General features: G+C 46.2%; 1 protein-coding gene across 10 annotated transcripts in view; it reads left to right on the top strand.

The window, feature by feature from the left end:
* The window catches only part of PKNOX2 (PBX/knotted 1 homeobox 2), a 500974-nt gene that overhangs the window by 324946 nt on the left and 161021 nt on the right, over window positions 1-15007 (top strand). For 2 of the 10 annotated variants that reach the window (XM_088481791.1, XM_088481787.1), the window contains exon 6: window positions 2695-2767. The exons of the other annotated variants lie outside the window; for them this stretch is intronic. The gene's annotated coding sequence lies outside the window, so the exon portion shown is untranslated. The remainder of the gene's footprint in view (window positions 1-2694; window positions 2768-15007) is intronic. 10 annotated transcript variants of the gene reach the window in all.

Here is a 15007-nt window from a genome sequence, read left to right as displayed (position 1 = left end):
TTAATTGCTGCAAAATTTTATATTTTTTTCCTCCTGTCTTGATAGTGAATGTCACAAGCTTTTCTATATCGATTGTATCTTGCACCCACTTCTATCTGAACAACCAACAAATCTGTCCCCCAGGTTATCTAGATATGTCTTAATAATTATCAACTGATCCATACCCCCTCGCTTGGAACTACCAAATCTGCCCTTTTCTGTCAAAATACCCAACTGTGCCCCAAGATCTGTCCTCTAGACAAGCAAATCTACCCATCGTTGCAGAAAAACAGATGATGGAATACGTAGCAGGATGGATTTAGGATCTCAGGGTTCTGTGTAGTAATAATGCATTGTTACACGTGACTTCCTTCTGTCTCTGTATAGAGTCTGCATTCCTTAGAGTTTGTCATGTGTGCAGGACGCACAGAGAGATGTTGCGTCTTATGAGAGTTTTGCGGGCAAGTTGCTGAGAGCGGATGCATACATACAGATGTGGCCTCTTAAACCTGGCCTCTTTGTACCATATAACACAAGACGTCCGATGCAACTGAGACGCTCCAAAACAAGTAGCATACCTAATTTTGCATCTGTCGCATTGCAGACACAGTTAAAAGCCACTCGCAGTTTACCAGAGGCACTAGGCTGCGACTTTCTGCACACAGACAATGGTATAACACACGTACAAAGTCACAGATGAAGCACAATAACGAGAGAAAAAGCCACGGATGCCCATGCTAAAACCCTTTTTACAGACTCTGACTCGTTCAATAATAATCCTGTAGTGAAGATTAAAAAAAAAAAAAAGTTAATTTCCAGGTCTCTAACCCAGGACGACCACTCGTCAAGGCGCTAACCCAAACCTCTAGCCCACACACGTCAGCCATGTCAAGAGCCGCCCACAGATGTTCAAGCACCGCAAATCCCAGTGCGCAAGCAAATGTAGGTTAGTCACATAAATAAAACATCCATACAGATGGGCCCAACTAGTTTGTTGCTCATAGCGCAACATTCAGGCTTCTGAGTCGAGCCATGAAACGTTACGTGATGGCTGTACTGTGACGCACCGTGGCGTTCTATAACGAAAGAAAATCCACGGCATGTAATACTCCGCTTAACCGCTGGGTGGCAAGTGCACCACTGATGAATTTTGTACTACTCAATACCATACTATAGAAGTTAATAGATATCCCTGACAATTGGGCCAGTCCCGTTCACGCAGTGTACTGTATTTGCATGTTGCATGTTCGCACAACCAATCTATTTAATAATATCGCAGAAGCTCTTTGAATGGGACACAAATCAGTACACATACATAAATACAGTAGTGTAATTGCCATGTTCTTATGACCGTATAACCGATAGTGTACATTAATGGTTTGCACACACAGCTTTCATTGAGACGGGAATAATTATTCTCTAATAGTGGAGTACTATGTTTACATGTGCTACAGTAGTGTAATATTTTGAAAGGAAGACACATTTTTTATTATTAAAGACAGCAGCGAGTGGGTGTAGTGCAAAAGGATGAGCCTGCTATTGACATTGTACACATTGTCTGCTGTAATTCGCAGACGTCACATCACATACATGACAGGTGCGGCTCTTGACATGGCTGGTGTGTGGGCTAGAGGTTTGGGTGAACGCCTTGCAGAGTGGTCATCCTGGGTTCGAGACCTGGTAATAAAAACCTTTTTTTTTTTTTCAATCTTCTCTACAGGATTAAAAATAAATCACTTGGTAGTGTGTGAGTTCTGTCATTTATACAGGTCTCTGTGCTGACCAAAAAGACGCACTCCCAGCATTGCATAAAGACCGAGCAATTGAAGTTCAGTATTATCATCCAAGCCTACCGAACTCAATACATTGTTAACAACTTAATACCACCTGGCATTTCTATGCTACTTTATGACACTGTACTGCTGATGCACTGTGTGCTCAAGAAAGTGGTGTGCAGCGCTCCATACAGTATGCAATGTAGAGCCCTGCTAGTCGAGCTACGCTGTGGCATATAGAGTCTTATAGTACTGCGCATCCCCAGTGGAGCCGGTCGGGAGTGAGACATGGTGCATCGGCAGTAGGTAGTATGTAAATATGTATATATACAGTTTCTTTATATTTATATATATATATGTATATAAATATATTTATATACATATATATATATAGGATGTAGACACAGGACGGCACTTAATGAGACTCCATGAATAATCCAAACCACGCAACTGACCCTCAGTACAGTTGAGTGGTTTGGATTATTCATGGAGTCTCATTGTGTGCCGTCCTGTTTCTACATCCTACATTTGTTTTGTCTGGAAGGGCACTGGAGCATAGCTCATGTAGATTGAGTGCCGGGTAGCTTCTGGTTCCTATATACATAATATATATGTCTGTGTATGTATATATATATATATATATATATATATAATCAACACGTCGGCATTCCGGAAAAAACACCAACATCACTCGGCTGTTTTTGACTAATCAGCCGTGTGTTTGTGTTTTTTCCGGAGTGCAGCCGTGTTGACTGCATATTGTTCAGTGCTCCTCACATATATATATATATGTAAAACAAATCCAAACTGGTTCGGCACTACTCCAAACGGTAATCTCGTTGCCTCCGTGCCCTCCGCAAAATTTGTAAATAGACCCAATATTCAGCGGCATTGAAGATCTTAATTAATCAAGCTCTTTATTGTTCCACCAACGTTTCAGAGGGAGACGCACCCTGCAGCGTGCAGACGCGGGCAACTCTGGGGAAGCAGTGATACACTTGGGTGCTATAAAGGTAAGACTGTTGTCTTTTTTACTTTTGATACCTTGACAAAAGGGCATAGAAGCCCTGAAACGTTGGTGGAACAATAAAGAGCTTGATTAATTAAGACCTTCAGTGCCGCTGAATATTGGGTATATATAAATATATATATATATATATATATATATATATGTGTATTTGTATAAATGACAGAACTCACACACCACCAAGTGATTTCTTTGTAGTGAAGATTTAAAAAAAAAATAAAAAAATAAAAATTGTCCCTTACCAGGTCTCAAACCTTGGACGCCCACTCTGCAAGGTACTCACCCAAACCTCTAACCCACACACGCCAGCCATGTCGAAAGCTGCACCTGACGTGTACAGCACACAGTGGATCTGCCTAGTGCTGATGCACTGTGTGTCACTCCCGACCGGCTTCACTGGGCCTGCGCAGTACTATGAGACTCCATACGCCACAGCATAGCGTGACTTGCATGGCGCTACGTGGCGTACTGTATGGAGCGAGCACACAGTGCATCAGCAGTACAGTGGCAGAAAGCAGCATAAAAATGCCAGGTGGTTGGAAGTTGTGGACAAGGTATTGAGTTCCGCGTCATTGAATAGAAGCGAATGATGGTTGGTGAGCATTAGTGAATATTTATCGCGCATCATTAAAAGTACATGAATCACACACTTAATGTAATGTTTTAAAACTGTATTACACATTCTTCTAAAGCCCTGACTCCATGAGGAAAACGATGTACTATAGTGAACCGAATCACAGTTTCTGTCAGCCAATCATCGGGCGGTGATACAGAAAATGCATTGTATATCGGACGCATGCGCAATGTAGTTTAGGAAAAGCGACACCTGGTGGACAAAAAGTTGTATTACAAATTATTACATTTTCCTGTGCCGCGGTACGTTCTGTTACGATTAATTCTGAATGGCGCGATTCAAGGCGTCCAGTTAGGCGTGAGATGCATGACCCGCTACATGGTGCACGGAGCAACAAACTAGATGGGCCCATCTGTATGTGACATAGATGCACATTTCGCGCAATAAAGCTGCCCAACTGACATGTACGGGACCTGGCACGCCGGGAGGTTTTATCTGGCGCAACGAGAGAACAGCGTATGAAGATGCTCAACCGGTTTCATAGGAGACCATACACGGACCGAGACCTGCACCTGCCATAGGACTGATGTGTTTCAATGCTGGTGTCCAAGGGGTATTTCAGCATCTACGGACGCTGACAGTGGGTGTCTCAGGCCTTGCATATTGGCACTCACGGATGTACGCCAGCGGCATTAGCATAAAGATGTAGCGACTGCTGCAATAGATGCAGCCACTTCAGAATCAGCCTCTAAATAAGCAGCTTGCGGGTAGTGATATTACATGCATGTTTGTTACTATTAAAAAAAATAAAGTCAAATTTTTTTTAAATCTTATTTCTCTAAATTTGCAGGATATCCGCCGAAAACACCAGATTTCGGGGAATATCCATCCGCAAATTAACAGTATCCCCTGGATGTATCTAAGGGACAACGGCAGCAGATCTCTCTGTTGTTCATGGCAATAGCAGCACTCATGGGTTTCTATGGGGACTATTATGTGTGAGATTTACCAAGCTCCGGAGTGCGAAGCTGGCATCCGCAGCGATCATTTCACTTCTACACATGGCAGGGATGAGCTCCTATCTGTGCCCTGTCTGCACATGGCAGGGATGAGCTCCTATGTGTGCCCTGTCTGCACATGGCAGGGATGAGCTCCTATCTGTGCCCTGTCTGCACATGGCAGGGATGAGCTCCTATGTGTGCCCTGTCTGCACATGGCAGGGATGAGCTCCTATCTGTGCCCTGTCTGCACATGGCAGGGATGAGCTCCTATCTGTGCCCTGTCTGCACATGGCAGGGATGAGCTATCTGTGCCCTGTCCCTGCACGTCTGTAATGCTACGTCCCTGCCATACGTCATTTCTTATTACCACAATAAGAAATGATAAATATTGGGTCTCAGAATCTGATAAATAATATATATGCCCCTATACTTTAAAAAAGAAGTAAACACAATATTTTTATATTTTATTATTTAAAACTGTGATACATTATATAAGCATGTTTCTAATGTATGCAGAGTACCCTACCAGTCCAGGTTGTAAGGAAAGCCATGATTGGGCATGGGTGACTCGTGTATATCCCTAATACCTGGACTGTGGGGGGTGCCCTGAGGACTGTGGGAAACACTACTAGTTTTGTTATTCGTTTCTTTTTGTCATCTGTGAATGGAGAACATGAGGAATCATATTTTGTAGCACTTTGTAAGTGGAGGTATTGATGATGTGCTGGTTTGGGTTTATTCCTGTTATATATACTGTATAAGGGATTGCCTTTGTATATAGTGGTTTGTCATTGTGCGTCTTGTTGTGGTGGCACCTGTAGTACAGAGAAGGCCGCAACATTTTGTAGAACTTAGGGACATTTTTTGTCGCTTCCTTGGATGTTATATATCCTTCATGTCTCCTCTTAGAAACGTGTGTTGTGCTGGTTGTGTCCTCCCAGACTGGTACAGTGATACAGTGACGTGATTTACTGCGGGAGACCCCGCTCTGTCCCCACCCTCCCTCTCATCTCTCCTAAACCTTGGAAAATGTATCTGTGCTAAAATTGTATTTTGCCACGGGTTGTAAAAGGGATTTGTATGTCTTGCTGGAAATCTATCATATGCTGTACAAGAGGATTAGCTGAGGGAATTTGCTCCATCATTTCCTGGAGAGTAAATTCTACAAGGCTGGTCTCATCCATCCTGAGCAGACCGCAGACTCATAAATAACCCAGCTCTGTCACTAATCACAAGTCCTAAAGTATGTAAAGCTAATTGATCTCAGGGAGTTGTATTTTTTTCACTTCCTCAGCTGAAACGATGGTCTTAGTAGGCAGGAGTGAAATCATCCAGCAAAGATAATAAATCTGACCTTAGGTCACACGGCGCCTTGTTTGGGGAAAAATCTGGTTAAACGTCAGCCAGCAAAGCAACCTGTTCCATGCACTCGTATTCAGGGCCTGGTTGAGCAGCGGATGCTAATCCAATCGCAGCTGCAATTCCGCATGAAACGCAACTGCAAAAATATGCTGCTTCCATAGCTTACCCGAGTGTAGGGACGCCCACTGCTGCTTGCTCATTTCCATCCGACGACATGCAACAGGGTAACTATCGGTAACATCACAAGTCACGCAATACGTACGACACGTCTGGCCAGCCGCAAACACTGCAGCTCTCCTGACGCGCAGAGCGCTCTCATGCTGCGAAGGAGATGGCAGTAGCTGATTTGTGCACGCCCATGTAACGGCATTTAAACATGCCTTCGTTTGCCTATCCATCCCCCGTTACGTCCCCAAAACGCTGTCTACCTGAATGGTTCCTCTGTACGGACGTAATCGCAACGCAATTGCTGCACATGCACAGTACGGCGATTGCACTTGTGCAATTGCAAACAATCGCTCGATCTGCGAAAATATCAGCATTGCGTCCGCTGCTGAATCACACCCTCTGCACTGGATTATGGCAATGAGATTTGGGTGGATAATTGGTAGCCCTGCACCATGCTATCACGTTTTCTGTGTGAGGAAATAGATTGGGCTCATGGAGGGGGAGCACAGTCCATGTGAGTGAGGAGAGCAGGACAGGGTGGCGTTGGAGCCTATGGATTCAGGGAGCACATTATTGTATCTTGCCATGGAGTCTGCAATCAGGAATCTTCAGAACAGATAGACTTAACCTGGGTACACTCCACATAACGGTGCGTCCCAGCGATGCGGTGCGCGATGTAACGATACGTTGCACGCACCGTACTGTACGATGTTTACGATGTGATGTTCCGATCCGTGTCGAAACAATATATTCCATAGATAGTTGGGCCCTGCGTACAATACATTGTATAGTATGTAAACAGTATGTACCCTTGTAGCTGGGGAGTGGAAGAGTCAGGAACAGCTGAATTCTTGGAGAGGAACACTGGATCCTTTAGCTGACTGTGAATTGGGAAGGGTCATGGGTTCACAGAGTACAATATATTGCAACAGAAGTGTAGAGTATGAGATTTAGGGACACATGGATTCAGGGAACACGATGCTGGGTCTTGTAGTGGAAGTGTGAATTAGGGATACAGAAAGTATAATACTCGATCTTGTCAATTAAGTGAGAATAGGTAGCATCAGGATGCATGGATTCAAGAGCTCAATGTTAGATTTTACAGCTGAGGCTGGGGAGGGGAGGAACAATGGGTTACAGGGACCACAGTGCTGGATCTTACAGCTGGGAAGGGGAGGAACAATGGGCTACAGGGACCACAGTGCTGGATCTTACAGATGAGACTGGGGAGGGGAGGTACAGTAGGTTACAGGGACCACAGTGCTGGATCTTACAGCTGAGACTGGGGAGGGGAGGAACAATGGGCTACAGTGACCACAGTGCTGGATCTTACAGATGAGGCTGGGGAGGGGAGGAACAATGGGTTACAGGGACCACAGTGCTGGATCTTACGGCTGGGGAGGGGAGGAACAATGGGTTACAGGGACCACAGTGCTGGATCTTACAGCTGAGACTGGGGAGGGGAGGAACAATGGGTTTCAGGGACCACAGTGCTGGATCTTACAGCTGAGGCTGGGGAGGGGAGGAACAATGGGCTACAGGGACCACAGTGCTAGATCTTACAGCTGAGGCTGGGGAGAGGAGGAACAATGGGTTACAGGGACCACAGTGCTGGATCTTACAGCTGAGGCTGGGGAGGGGAGGAACAATGGGCTACAGGGACCACAGTGCTAGATCTTACAGCTGGGAAGGGGAGGAACAATGGGCTACAGGGACCACAGTGCTGGATCTTACAGATGAGACTGGGGAGGGGAGGAACAATGGGCTACAGGGACCACAGTGCTAGATCTTACAGCTGAGGCTGGGGAGAGGAGGAACAATGGGTTACAGGGACCACAGTGCTGGATCTTACAGCTGAGGCTGGGGAGGGGAGGAACAATTGGCTACAGGGACCACAGTGCTAGATCTTACAGCTGGGAAGGGGAGGAACAATGGGCTACAGGGACCACAGTGCTGGATCTTACAGATGAGACTGGGAATGGGAGGTACAATGGGTTACAGGGACCACAGTGCTGGATCTTACAGCTGAGGCTGGTAATGGGAGGTACAATGGGATACAGGGACCACAGTGCTGGATCTTGTAGCTAAGGCTGGTAATGGGAGGTACAATGGGATACAGGGACCACAGTGCTGGATCTTGTAGCTAAGGCTGGGGAGAGGATTAACAATTGGATACAAGGACCAAAGTGCTAGATCTTGTAGCTGAGGCTGGGGAGGGCAGGAACAATGGGATACAAGGACCACAGTGCCAGATCTTGTAGCTGAGGCTGGGGAGGAGAGAAACAATGATACAAGGACCACAGTGCTGGATCTTGTATCTGAGGCTGGGGAGGAGAGAAACAATGATACAAGGACCACAGTGCTGGATCTTGTAGCTAAGGCTGGGGAGGGGCAATGGGATACAGAGACCACAGTGCTGAATCTTGTGGCTGGGGAGAGGATTAACAATTGGATACAAGGACCAAAGTGCTAGATCTTGTAGCAGAGGCTGGGGTAGAGAGAAACAATGGGATACAGGGACCACAGTGCTGGATCTTCTAGCTGAGGCTGGGGTGAGGGGAGTTGGAGATGACGGCAGCTGAGTGCAGCTGTTTGGCTGATGCGCCGGATGAGATAGCACAGGGTGTTTAAAGAAGGAATGTAAAGGATTTAACAATGTTCTGATAGCAGCTGAGGTTCCCAAATCTCTGATATGAAGGTTATCCTGGCTAATTAGTTAACCCTTTAGCACCTCTTCTTCTAACCCACTACAGCCATGGCCAAATGTTTTGAGAATGACACAGGTATTGGTTTTTTCACACAGTTTGCTGCTTCAGTGGTTTTAGACCTTTTTTATCAGATGTTACTATGGTATACTGAAGTAACATTACAAGCTTTTCATAAGTGTCAAAGGCTTTTATGACAATTACATTAAGTTTATGCAGAGAGTCAATATTTGCAGTTGACCCTTCTTTTTCAAGACTTCTGCAATTTGCTGTCAATTAACTTCTGGGCCACATAATGACTGATAGCTGCCCGTTCATGCTGTAATGTTACCTCAGTATACCATAGTAACATCTGACACTTATGTCATGCTGTAATGTTACCTCAGTATACCATAGTAACATCTGACACTTATGTAATGCTGTAATGTTACCTCAGTATACCATAGTAACATCTGACACTTATGTAATGCTGTAATGTTACCTCAGTATACCATAGTAACATCTGACACTTATGTCATGCTGTAATGTTACCTCAGTATACCATAGTAACATCTGACACATATGTAATGCTGTAATGTTACCTCAGTATACCATAGTAACATCTGACACATATGAAATGCTGTAATGTTACCTCAGTATACCATAGTAACATCTGACACTTATGTAATGCTGTAATGTTACCTCAGTATACCATAGTAACATCTGACACTTATGTAATGCTGTAATGTTACCTCAGGATACCATAGTAACATCTGACAAAAAGGTTTAATAACACTGAGGCAGCAAACTTTGTGAAAACCAATACTCGTGTCATTCTCAGAACTTTTGGCCATGGCTGTACATAACATGCACTCTATGGAGAGTTATTTGCAGATGTCTGAGTTCTCAACTTGTATCCCTGAGACTGTTGGTTCTTCCAGATTGCTGTGATAACAAATTGCAATGCAGTTAGGGTAAAAAATTGTGTGTGTGTGTCTGTATGTCAACCCAGGATCATAAGGACTATATAGACCACACAATGGGATTTGCAGTGGTCTGTCGTTGTTTACCTTTCGATAGTTTTTCTTTTGTATCTGTAACATGCACTTTCTAGTGTATAAACGAGTGTGCATCCTGTTATTACCAATAACACCTAGTGTCTACTGCGCTGTGGAATTATAAGGCACATTATCAATAAATTATGGGTATGAAATATTGATAAAAATAATTTACTATTATTTAACCATTGAACTGCAGCTGCACACTGCACTAATTATGTACTTTAACACAACTATAGTAAATTCAGAGTGGGGCCTGGCAGGAGCGAGTGGAGCAGAGGCACAGTCCTGAGAGGAGCAAAGGCTTTTGGGTACAGAACAGGAAGGAGCAAACACAGCGGCCACAGACCTGTGAGAGGTATTGCAGGCAGGAATGGACCTAGGAAGGGGCACAGGCAGCGGGAATGGGCCTGGCAGGTGCAGAAGCCATGGACATAGACTTGGCCATAGCAGAGACAGCAAGCACAGATGTGGAAGGAGCATAAACTGCATGCATGGACCTAGGATTAGCATATTCTGCGTGCATGGACCTAGGATTAGCATATCCTGCACGCATGGACCTAGGATTAGCATATCCTGCGCGCATGGACCTAGGATTAGCATATCCTGCGCGCATGGACCTAGGATTAGCATATTCTGTGCGCATGGACCTAGGATTAGCATATCCTGCACGCATGGACCTAGGATTAGCATATCCTGCGCGCATGGACCTAGGATTAGCATATCCTGCGCGCATGGACCTAGGATTAGCATATCCTGCGCGCATGGACCTAGGATTAGCATATCCTGCGCGCATGGACCTAGGATTAGCATATCCTGCGCGCATGGACCTAGGATTAGCATATCCTAAATGCATGGACCTTGGTTTAACATAGCCTCCCTACATAGACCTGTGATTAGCGTAGTTAGCTGACATGGATGTTGGATTAGCGGAGACTGCGGCCATGGACCTGGGGTTAGCGGAGACTGCGGCCATGGACCTGGGGTTAGCGGAGACTGCGGCCATGGACCTGGGCTTAGCATATCCTGCGCGCATGGACCTAGGATTAGCATATCCTGCGCGCATGGACCTAGGATTAGCATATTCTGTGCGCATGGACCTAGGATTAGCATATCCTGCACGCATGGACCTAGGATTAGCATATCCTGCGCGCATGGACCTAGGATTAGCATATCCTGCGCGCATGGACCTAGGATTAGCATATCCTGCGCGCATGGACCTAGGATTAGCATATCCTGCGCGCATAGACCTAGGATTAGCATATCCTGCGCGCATTGACCTAGGATTAGCATATCCTGCACGCATGGACCTAGGATTAGCATATCCTAAATGCATGGACCTTGGTTTAACATAGCCTCCCTACATAGACCTGTGATTAGCGTAGTTAGCTGACATGGATGTTGGATTAGCGGAGATTTCGGCCATGGACCTGGGGTTAGCGGAGACTGCGGCCATGGACCTGGGGTTAGCGGAGACTGCGGCCATGGACCTGGGGTTAGCGGAGACTGCGGCCTTGGACCTGGGGTTAGCGGAGACTTCGGCCATGAACCTGGGGTTAGCGGAGACTGCGGCCATGGACCTGGGGTTAGCGGAGACTGCGGCCATGGACCTGGGGTTAGCGGAGACTGCGGCCTTGGACCTGGGGTTAGCGGAGACTGCGGCCTTGGACCTGGGGTTAGCGGAGACTGCGGCCATGGACCTGGGGTTAGCGGAGACTGCGGCCATGGACCTGGGGTTAGCGGAGACTGCGGCCATGGACCTGGGGTTAGCGGAGACTGCGGCCATGGACCTGGGGTTAGCGGAGACTGCGGCCATGGACCTGGGGTTAGCGGAGACTGCGGCCATGGACCTGGGGTTAGCGGAGACTGCGGCCATGGACCTGGGGTTAGCGGAGACTGCGGCCATGGACCTGGGGTTAGCGGAGACTGCGGCCATGGACCTGGGGTTAGCGGAGACTGCTGCCATAGACCTGGGGTTAGCTGAGACTGCGGCCATGGACCAGGCAGGTACAAATACCATGATCATGAATTTAGTTTTAAATTTTACAAATGCCTTAAGTTTTTGTGACTGCTACTTTAATAAGCCATGAATGCGACTCATGCAGACCTGTGGAAACACACATATGCCTGTTAGGAGACGCATCTTCTGCACATTGGAGGAGTCTGTAATGGGTGCAAGGTGTGAGGTGCGCACAGTTTGTGAGTCAAAGGGAGATCTGTGCCGCACACCCTGCACCCAGACTGTGGCACCATCTTTCTGATAATGTCTTTGGAAAGATGGCGCTGGCACCAGAGACAATAAAAACTCTAGAATTGTGCTGCTGCACACGGGTCCTCGTAGTTGCTACAACGCTTCTCTGCTCTTGCACCTGCTAGAGGACAGGTACATACACATAAAGATGATTATATACCACCGATGTGGAGTCAGACCTATGTCGGATGTGTACAGCTCTGCACTTACTAGAGGACAGGTACATACACATGAGGATGATTATATATCGGTGATGCGGAGTCAGACCCATGTCAGATGTATACAGCTCTGCACTTACTAGAGGACAGGTACATACACATGAGGATGATTATATATCGGTGATGCGGAGTCAGACCCATGTCAGATGTATACAGCTCTGCACTTACTAGAGGACAGATACATACACATAAAGATGATTATATACCACCGATGCAGAGTCAGACCTATGTCGGATGTGTACAGCTCTGCACTTACTAGAGGACAGGTACATACACATGAGGATGATTATATATCAGTGATACGGAGTCAGACCTATGTCAGATGTGTACAGCTCTGCACTTACTAGAGGACAGGTACATACACATGAGGATGATTATATATCAGTGATGCGGAGTCAGACCCATGTCAGATGTGTACAGCTCTGCACTTACTAGAGGACAGGTACATATACATGAGGATGATTATATATCAGTGATGCGGAGTCAGACCCATGTCAGATGTGTACAGCTCTGCACTTACTAGAGGACAGATACATACACATGAGGATGATTATATATCAGTGATGCGGAGTCAGACCCATGTCAGATGTGTAGAGCTCTGCACTTACTAGAGGACAGGTACATACACATGAGGATGATTATATATCAGTGATGCGGAGTCAGACCTATGTCGGTTGTGTACAGCTCTGCACTTACTAGAGGACAGATACATACACATGAGGATGATTATATATCGGTGATGCGGAGTCAGACCCATGTCAGATGTGTACAGCTCTGCACTTACTAGAGGACAGATACATACACATGAGGATGATTATATATCAGTGATACGGAGTCAGACCCATGTCAGATGTGTACAGCTCTGCACTTACTAGAGGACAGATACATACACATGAGGATGATTATATATCGGTGATGCGGAGTCAGATCCATGTCGGATGTGTACAGCTCTGCACTTACTAGAGGACAGATATATGCACATGAGGATGATTATATATCAGTGATACGGAGTCAGACCCATGTCGGATGTGTACAGCTCTGCACTTACTAGAGGACAGATATATGCACATGAGGATGATTATATATCAGTGATACGGAGTCAGACCCATGTCGGATGTGTAGAGCTCTGCACTTACTAGAGGACAGATACATACACATGAGGATGATTATATATCAGTGATACGGAGTCAGACCTATGTCAGATGTGTACAGCTCTGCACTTACTAGAGGACAGGTACATACACATGAGGATGATTATATATCAGTGATGCGGAGTCAGACCTATGTCGGTTGTGTACAGCTCTGCACTTACTAGAGGACAGGTACATACACATGAGGATGATTATATATCAGTGATGCGGAGTCAGACCCATGTCTGATGTGTACAGCTCTGCACTTACTAGAGGACAGGTACATACACATGAGGATGATTATATATCAGTGATGCGGAGTCAGACCCATGTCGGATGTGTACAGCTCTGCACATGGGCGCTTGTTTTGTGTGTAATTTATGATCATTTTTATCACTAACGCTGTAGCAGCCCCAGTGGCTTTATAGCGAGATGGAGATCATCAGTGAGTCTATATGTCAAGGAGCAGCCAGAATCCATATTATACAGAACCTACCAATGAGATGTAGCCAGAAGCATCTTCACATAACTAGTGTAAGACATAAAGAGGTGACGGCTTCCAGGTCCTTGGTGCAAATTATCACCTCTGTTATCCGCTTGTTATGTGCGGAAATCTAGCTGGTACCACGTGTATGTCATTTATACCATAGTATACAGTATGCAGCTGCACAGTTACACTTTTTGACCCTTTATTCAGTGCCTGAAGGATTAACTACTAAACAGATTGCTGAGAAGGAAAAGCTGGAGAGCAGTGTACTGAGTTGTACAGTATTTTCTGGTTTACTAGAGCACAAACAGAGAAGCTTGCCCTATAAATACAACTTTCTAATGAGCTTATAAATAATCAATTAGTGCTACTCTGTTTACCGCCCCGCTTCCACAATACACCAGACTCTCACTGACCAGATCGTCACTGCTCTGTGTTCTCCCTGCGCTAATGGTTATAATATGTTACTGAGGATGATGGGCCTGCACTAATCACCCGCACTGTACTATATAACTAGGCAGAGCACGCACCCAGCCCTATGGTAACCTGTCACCCGCACTAATCGCCCGCACTGTACTATATAACTAGGCAGAGCACCCAGCCCTATGGTAACCTGTCACCCGCACTAATCGCCCGCACTGTACTATATAACTAGGCAGAGCACACACCCAGCCCTCTGGTAGCCTGATAGCTGCAAAACTCACCCGCACTGTACTATATAACTAGACAGAGCCCACACCCAGCCCTCTGGTAACCTGTCACCCGCACTAATCGCCCGCACTGTACTATATAACTAGGCAGAGCACACACCCAGCCCTCTGGTAGCCTGATAGCTGCAAAACTCACCTGCACTGTACTATATAACTAGACAGAGCCCACACCCAGCCCTATGGTAACCTGTCACCCGCACTAATCGCCCGCACTGTACTATATAACTAGGCAGAGCACACACCCAGCCCTCTGGTAGCCTGATAGCTGCAAAACTCACCTGCACTGTACTATATAACTAGGCAGAGCACACACCCAGCCCTCTGGTAGCCTGTCACCCGCACTAATCGCCCACACTGTACTATATAACTAGGCAGAGCACCCAGCCCTATGGTAACCTGTCACCCGCACTAATCGCCCACACTGTACTATATAACTAGGCAGAGCATGCACCCAGCCCTCTGGTAACCTGTCACCCACACAATTCACCCGCACTGTACTATATAACTAGGCAGAGCACACAGCCCTCTGGTAACCTGTCACCCACACAATTCACCCGCACTGTACTATATAACTAGGCAGAGC

The sequence above is a fragment of the Taudactylus pleione genome, unplaced genomic scaffold, assembly GCF_031769625.1.
Source record: "Taudactylus pleione unplaced genomic scaffold, aTauple2 ptg000278l, whole genome shotgun sequence".
Taxonomy (NCBI): domain Eukaryota; kingdom Metazoa; phylum Chordata; class Amphibia; order Anura; family Myobatrachidae; genus Taudactylus; species Taudactylus pleione.
This window is presented reverse-complemented; position numbering and strand designations above follow the sequence as displayed.